Source organism: Lolium perenne, chromosome 2, assembly GCF_019359855.2.
Source record: "Lolium perenne isolate Kyuss_39 chromosome 2, Kyuss_2.0, whole genome shotgun sequence".
NCBI classification, from domain to species: domain Eukaryota; kingdom Viridiplantae; phylum Streptophyta; class Magnoliopsida; order Poales; family Poaceae; genus Lolium; species Lolium perenne.
In genome coordinates, this window is record NC_067245.2 from 67423355 (window position 1) to 67431049 (window position 7695).

Sequence of the window (7695 nt, forward strand, 5' to 3'; positions counted from 1 at the left end):
TGATTTCTAACGCATTAACCTCTACTTCTCTTGTGTTGTCTTCCTCTTTGCTAGGTTGCTCGGACATCGACGACGCCGTTGCCATGGAGATGAGGGACTCCACTATATGTGAGATGAGCGACTCCACTATATGTGAGATGAGCGACTCCACTATATGTGAGATGAGTGCATCCACTATATGTGAGCTTGAGTGCATACACCTTGAGGATATGAGTGATACACCGAGAGAGATGAGAGTGGTAGTTGATAGGTCATGTGAGGCCATTTCGAATTCTAACAACTTACCCTCTACCTCTAGTGTGTTTCCTTGTGCCTCTTTAGGTCACATGGATGACGAGTTTCCGATCATGGAGAAGATGTACATGGTGCATGAAGATGATGCTATCACACCATGCTTGATTGAAGATGAACATGGAGGCCACATGGAGCCTACCTCTTCCACAACACCTAACTCAAATGAGTCGGACTACAAAGGTACCAACATAGGTATTGATGATGCCATGATCCCACTAGTGGACATGATGATTTGTGAGTGCTTGCATGAGTTGGATGATCCTATTGCTATGTCATATGCTTCTTTCACATTCCCTTGTGACACTTGTGATACCACCATTGTTGATCATGTGGAAGTCATTGCTTATGATAATATGTCCATGCCATGCTATGAGTGTTTCGATTTCTATCCTATTGCTTGCAATATGTCGAACAATTTCTCTTTCCCATGTATTGCTTGCAATGAAAATTATGATGCTAATGCTTGTGTTGTGACAACCTTGATGAACAATTGCTCTTTCCCTAGGTTTGTCGACAACAATGATAAAATGTTGAACATGTTTTGTGCTAGATGCTTGCAATACTCTCCCGTTAATGCAACCAAAATGTTGAACAATTGTTCTTTCCAATGCTTGGTTTGCAATGATGTTAATATGCTTGTAAATGAGATTGCCCCCATAGCTCTCTCAAATTTTGGAGGCTTTGCATATATCCATGTTGAGCATGTTCCCATGTTTACCCCGCATATTCACCATATCTATTATGATGCTTTGCTTAATGCTAATGGTGATGTGCAAAAGAGATGGACCATCATGATGGATGATGTGTTCATATACCATGCACACACGTTCTTTGCTTTGCCTATTGTGTGTGTAGGTACACGGAAGACAAGGTTAACCTCGATTGAGCACGAGTTGACCAAACGAGCTCTTGAGAGCATAATACAAGTGAGTTCAAGATCGAACCCGGCTCTAATACCTTTCCCATGCTTTGCATTGAACATGCCGAACAATTTCTCTTTCTTATGGTTCTTTGGCAAGCATGATGATGTGATTCTTACCGTTGGTGTTGCCTCAAACAAGTTGACCAATTTCTCTTTCATTTGGTTTGTTGGCACGCACGTTTGTGCAAATGTTTCCTTGATGAACTTTTTGGATGATATGTTGTGTGTTGCACCAAATATGAGGACCAATTTCTCTTTCCAATGGTTTGTGTGCACACATGTTGATGATATTTTGGACACTTCCTCTTATGCGTTTTGGCCAAATTCTCCAATTGTTGCTTCAAGGATGTTGAACAATTTCTCTTTCCGATGCCTTGAGTGCAATAATGCAATTGAGTTTCTACATGAGATGGACATCATAGTCGTCTCACAATTTGGAGTTTTTGTGTTTCCACATTTGGAAGATGTTCATAAGGAGTTCTTACACATTGACCTTGCACATGCATTATTCTTGATAAATTTGTGTTGTGCTAACGGTGTTGTGAACATGAATGGACATGTCATCGATGATGTGCTCCTCTATCACGCACACATATACTTTGCTTGGTCTTTGTTGTGTGAAGGTAAACGTGACTTGAGAATGAGCGTCAACGAATGGGTTCAACCCCATACATCTACTACACAAGATCTCTCAATGAGAGCACACCGATATTATGCTAAGGTGACCTCCTTCTACTTACGCTCTCTTGCTAAACACGTGGAACATTGGCTATGCTTTGAGTGTTGTTTGGCTTTTCTTGTGCTATTGATAGGGCTCTTGACAAGTGAAGCGACATTCAAGCGTTGGTGTCATCTACCTCCTCTACACATTCATGAAGATTTATCGTCGAGGGCGACTCTTTTTCAAGTGGGGGGAGATGATACGGGGCGACCTTCGGTCTTCACCGCATCATGTGCTTCATCGCCAAGACGGCACGCTAAGGTGAATCTTCTCCTTTACGCGTGCCTCGAATCGCCTATTTGGGACGATATACTACTTCATACCCCGTCATATCTTGATGATAGGAACTCGACGACAAGTACGGGGAGAAGAGAGGATGCCATGGAGACCCGAGGACGCAAGGCCGATGTCACGGAAGCATGGAAGAGAAGGAGAAAGAAGCGTTGGACGCTCCAGGCCGGAACTTCCGCCCAACACCGCCGGAACTTCCTCCCAGATGCTGTCAAGACTGAAGATGCTCGCACCGCAGAGCTGTGACCGGAACTTCCACCCCTGATGGCCGGAACTTCCGCCCAGGACCGGAACTTCCGCCCAGGACGGCCGGAACTTCCGCCCCATCGAACCTCAGCCAGATCTCAGCCCACTTTGGCTTGTAACTTACCCCTTCATCCCCTTGCCTATAAATAGACACCTACCCCCACCTTCATGAGGGAGAGATGATGTTTAGATGAATTGGCGTATGCCTCTATTATCCCCTAGTGGATTTGGGAAACCCCCACCTTAGATTAACCATCTATTGTATCCCTCCTTATCCGGATCTTTTTCCATTCTAGTAATTCTATCAATTGAGAATCTCTTGCTTTGCAACTCTATTCTTAGTTGGTCTTTTACTCTTTGGGAATTCTATTTGGATTTGTCGATCTTTTGCAAGAGATTCTACCTTTGGTCTTTCTCTCGCGATTCTATCGGTTGGTGGTTCGGGCCAACGAGGATAACCGATTGTGTGTGTGCGTGTGTTTGTATTGTGTTCTTCGCGTTCATCCACTTCCCCGCGAATCCCCCTCCGCAATCACACTCACCCGGGTCAAACCGTGAAGATTGGGCACACCCTCGGGCTTAGCCCGCATCATATGGCATCAGAGCAAAGGTTGCCACGGATTTGACCCTCCGATTCCACCAATTTCGCCCAAAAATTTGCCCAAAAATTTTTCCCCAAAAAATAGCTCGAATTTGGATCTCAGGATTTGTTGCGTTATTTATGGTTTTGGTCCACAGATCTTGTGTTATTGGTGTTGATCTATCATCCCTCCAATTTTCACCGTCAAATTCCATCATTTGCCCATCGAAATCCATCATTTTCCATCCATTTTTCCGCTCCCTTTCGTGCTGTTCGCGCAGATCCAGATCCAGATCTGGAAAATCTGGTATTTCCGGAAGTACCGGCCCCAACCACCGGAACTTCCGGCCGGGCCAAAAATCCCCAAAATCGGACCTGCCACCGTCTTCTTCCTCCGTCGCAGCCGCACGCTCGCTTTCGCTCGACCACCAAATCGCCCAAAGCCAGCACGCGCAGCAACTGCCTTGGCCCACCCCGCACTGCAACTGCTGCCGCTCGCCCCGCGCCCTTGGCCTCGCTCGATCGCCGCGCGCCCCGCACACATCCACGCCAGCTTCGCTCGATCGCCGCGCGCCCCGCACCATCCACGCCAACAAGATCGCCACCGCAGCACCACTCGCCGCCGCTTCGCGCCTTGGCCCCACGCCGCCCGCATCGCGCGCCTGCGCCTACGGCCGCTCGCCCCGCTGCTCCTCCAGTTGAGCTGAGCCGCTCGGCTGCACACGCCCGCAGCAACCACGTCCCGCCTCCGATCGCCACTACAAGAGATCTGATATACTGTGACGAGCTCAAAACGTCATGCAATAGCAATAAACGTCATGGAAGACCCATCCGTGACGTAGTTTGAGCGTCACTAGCATCGTCACGGAATCCCCGTCACAGATTACTATCTCGTGACGCGGCGCGCGAAAAAACGTCACTGACTATAGATGATGTCATGTGTGATGTGAGCACCTAGGATGGCATCCAATAGCTGGAAACGTCACTGTTAGCGTCACATATGTGAATTATGTTATTTATTTAAATTAGGAAAATATTGGTATTTATGCTTTTTTATTATTCCTGAGAATAAATATTTATTCCCTATATATTTTCATAATTATTTTTGCAATAAATAAGTATTATTTATAGAGTTGCTTTTGCATGTAATATTAATTAATAATTTTTTAATATAATATACATTAGATTGTGAATTAAAAATAATTTTAAATACATATGGCAAATATAATCAATTACCATTAAAATCTCAATATATATCTTAGCCACCAAATATCATGGTACATAACTGAATAGGTTGCACTAGAAAATTGACATCGCTGGAAACAAACAAACTAAGTTCATGTTAGAATAGCACCATCAAGTATGGTGCGTAGTTTTGAGTTGCATGTTTCCCTGCGAGGAAGCTGTTGAGGTTGTGGTGTTCATCTTTCTTCTTAGCTCTTCTTCATAGCCGATTGTTCTTATCGCTTCATTTACATCTATTCAAGTGCATCCTATTGCAATTTAACTCTCTCAGTTGTTGGTACATCGCATTTGCCTCTATTGTCGCTCTTCTGTTGTTCAACTTTTTCTTCCAACTCTGGGAGGCGTTCTGCAATAGCTAGTGTTCTAGACCTCCTAGAGGTCTTGATTGGTACCCCATGTTAGAAAGGATGGTGCTTGAGGAAGTGTGCTCCTATGGAACTTCACACACAATCTGTGTACCAGATACCAAGGTGCTCATTTCAGGTTGTGCTCGCAGTTTCCTAGCAAGTCTGTAGAAGAAAAAACATCGTTGGTCAAGTTAGATAAAGGCCATACATTCAATTAAACTTACAAAAGCATAGTAAGAGCCGTAAAAACTTACAAAATATATAATTGACTTTCATGGAGCAAATAACCAACAAGAAGTCATCAAGTAGCTCCACTAGCACATAAACAACCAGGCAGTACAACAAGCAGCCAGAAGCACGGAAACAACCAGCCGCATAGCAAGCAGCCACAACATAGCAACAGCCAGCAAGATAGCAAGCCATCCAAGGAACTTCTCGCTGAAACCACATTGCCGCAGCACCTCGAAGAGGTAGGGCCAAGAGAGGGAGTCAAACGCACGCGCCAAGTCAAGCTTGAGCAGAATCCGCGGAGCCCCGAGCTGGTGTAGCAAGCGTGCAAAATTCTTGACTAGAACAAAGTTGTCGTGAAGTGTTCTACCTGATATGAAGGCGTTCTGTGCTGTACTGGCAAGGCTGTTCAGTTTGGGGCCAAGTAGAGCCGCGTTGGCGAACTTAAATCTGAAACTATTTGACTACTATGTACAGATCTGCACTTGTACTAAACAAGTTAACTCCTTAACTTTCTACTCTAATAACAGCATGACTCAAGCACACAACAAGATGATCATAAACAGAGCACTGCTATAGCAGTTCTAACTTTTAGATTGCACTATAATTTTCAGAGATCGCATAGTTCGCTTCAATTCTGAACTCCAAATTTCTTTTAGACAATCGTGTGCACACAACACTCATTAACATAGTCACACTGATTCTGTGCTAGCAAAAAAATAAGTACCTTAGTGTACACCCAAAACAGAGATGTGTGTCTCTATTCAGCTAGTTAACATATGTATAGTACAGTCTTGTGTGCAACACGTATGACTGCAAAACAAAAGGTCACTTGACAAGAGCAGATGATTCACTTGCTTTTAGTTAGCTAAATATGATTATAAGTTTTGAGAAACAATGCATAATTTTTGTGTGCTTAAAAACCTGTCAAGAATAATTAGTCCATAGATACTCTGTTTTGATAGACTTAAAAATGACTATTCCTGCTCTCTTTTTTCCTTTAAAATGTTTATGAACTCAACAACACCTACCCGAAAGAAAGGAAACCATTAATAGGAAAATCTCATCTGCATTATCTACTATGTATGACATTATGACATAGTACCTTTTCTTCGACATATGTAGAGTTGGCTCCTGCTTCTCTTCTCCCCAGATACCTCATCGCATCATCAGCTTCCCCATCATCATTGGGCTCATATTCAGAGGCACTCCCACCATCCTAACCTTTGCACATCTGTTTGTCATTTGCATTCTGACCGCATAGCAATTAGATTTATATGATAGCATGCTTGATTCTACGTTGATTTGAATAAAACTCTGAACCAAACTACTTAAAATACAGAGAGAATGCAATTACAGACGCAATTCTCAGTTAAAATATGAGCTACTCTCTGTAAAAGAACATACTGTAGGTAATCTAATAGAAGTCACGTTGAGACTAGGTAATAAGGTAGATGCTTGTTCTACTTCTCTGCATAATTCCTATAACCAGTGGACATCTCAATATTGCTATTCGAAGGTAAGACAAACAAAAAATAATGGATTGACTGAGAAGGAATTAGCTAAGGAAAATACCTGGTGATGATGTATTCTAGTATGTGTGCCTCAACGGAGCAGAATACCTGCTAAAAGTCTTACTTTTTTCTACAGACTTCGTGCCTCCAAATGGTTTCTCCAATCTGCTTGAGTACCAATACAGGTTTCTGAATAAAAGGAATTAGCTACTCTACAATGATACGTCATAGAGCAGGACTAGCATGTTATGGTCAGCTGATTGTCATATCCATATCACTATTTTATACCGTTGTCAAGAATTGAGCAGTGGGAGAAGTGCCAAAAGTGGTAACGAAACAAAGAGAATTTTTGCACTAGGAACCATGCAATTGACTCTAATAATCAGATGTAGCTTTTTTTGAAACAACAGTCCATAGTATTTTTCTTCACTATATCGCTGTAGAATTTTATCATGTTGTCTGTCATATAAAGCATTTCGCCTCTGTATATTTGATCATGCCATTCATGAAACAAAAATACATAAATATTTCTCTGCAAGTTACATGTGAAGCTCTGATTTTCGAAATAGAAAACCAAGAAACAACTAATACTGATTTTAACTTCCAAATCCAGCCACCAAAGGGAAAAACTGCTATCTTATTTTCGAACTGAATCAAGAGAGGAAGAGGCGTTCAGACCAGCTGTGGAATCTGAGGACGGCATCAGGAAGGGGCGCGGAGAATAACGTTGCAGGTTAGTCGGGCGGTTTTGATTCCGCAGGTTAGGCCGGCGGCGGAGATGCAGCAGGTTGGTGCGGGGTTGTTCGTAGGTGAGGCCAGCGGCGACGCAGCAGCGAGGTGGATCGGAGGGGAGGCCGGCGGCCGCTGCGATGCAGCAGGTTGGGGCGGTTGGATCGGAGGGCTCCACCGATCTGAACAATGACGAGAAGCGGCGGAAGAGGAGCAGGAAGTTGGAGAGTGGATGACTCCGTGCAGGATAAATGAGATTGTGGGGAATGGAACTGACCGATGGCCCCTAGGCTAGCTACGGCCGAAAAATGAAAAAAATGGAGGGAAATATGTGTTTTTTTTTTGAAAATCATACTTATATTAAGCAAGCAAGCCGCCTCATTAAAAACCTTCCAGTCCCCTTCGGTACCCTGTTAAGGAAAAGAGTGCGTCTGAAACTTGCTGCTTTGAGTTCAAATATTCGGTACAATTTCTAGAATAGTTACATCACGAATAACATCAGCTCTAATAAAATCAGGAGGCCTATCTTCCCACATTAAACTAGTACTAGTTTCATATCCATATTTTGCTAGATTATG

At 43.5% G+C, this 7695-nt stretch overlaps 1 long non-coding RNA gene across 2 annotated transcripts; it reads right to left on the minus strand.

Annotated features, from left to right (window-relative positions):
• Positions 1–4270: 4270 nt before the first annotated feature.
• On the minus strand, positions 4271–7405 carry LOC127332857 (uncharacterized). 2 transcript variants are annotated; one of them, XR_007870729.2, is made up of 3 exons: positions 5980–7395; positions 4901–5353; positions 4271–4808 (listed from the first exon to the last, which is right to left on the minus strand). It is a non-coding gene; the product is annotated as an uncharacterized lncRNA (long non-coding RNA). The 2 variants fall into 2 exon arrangements; XR_007870728.2 differs by lacking the exon at positions 4901–5353 and having other exon boundaries at positions 5980–7405.
• Positions 7406–7695: the final 290 nt, after the last annotated feature.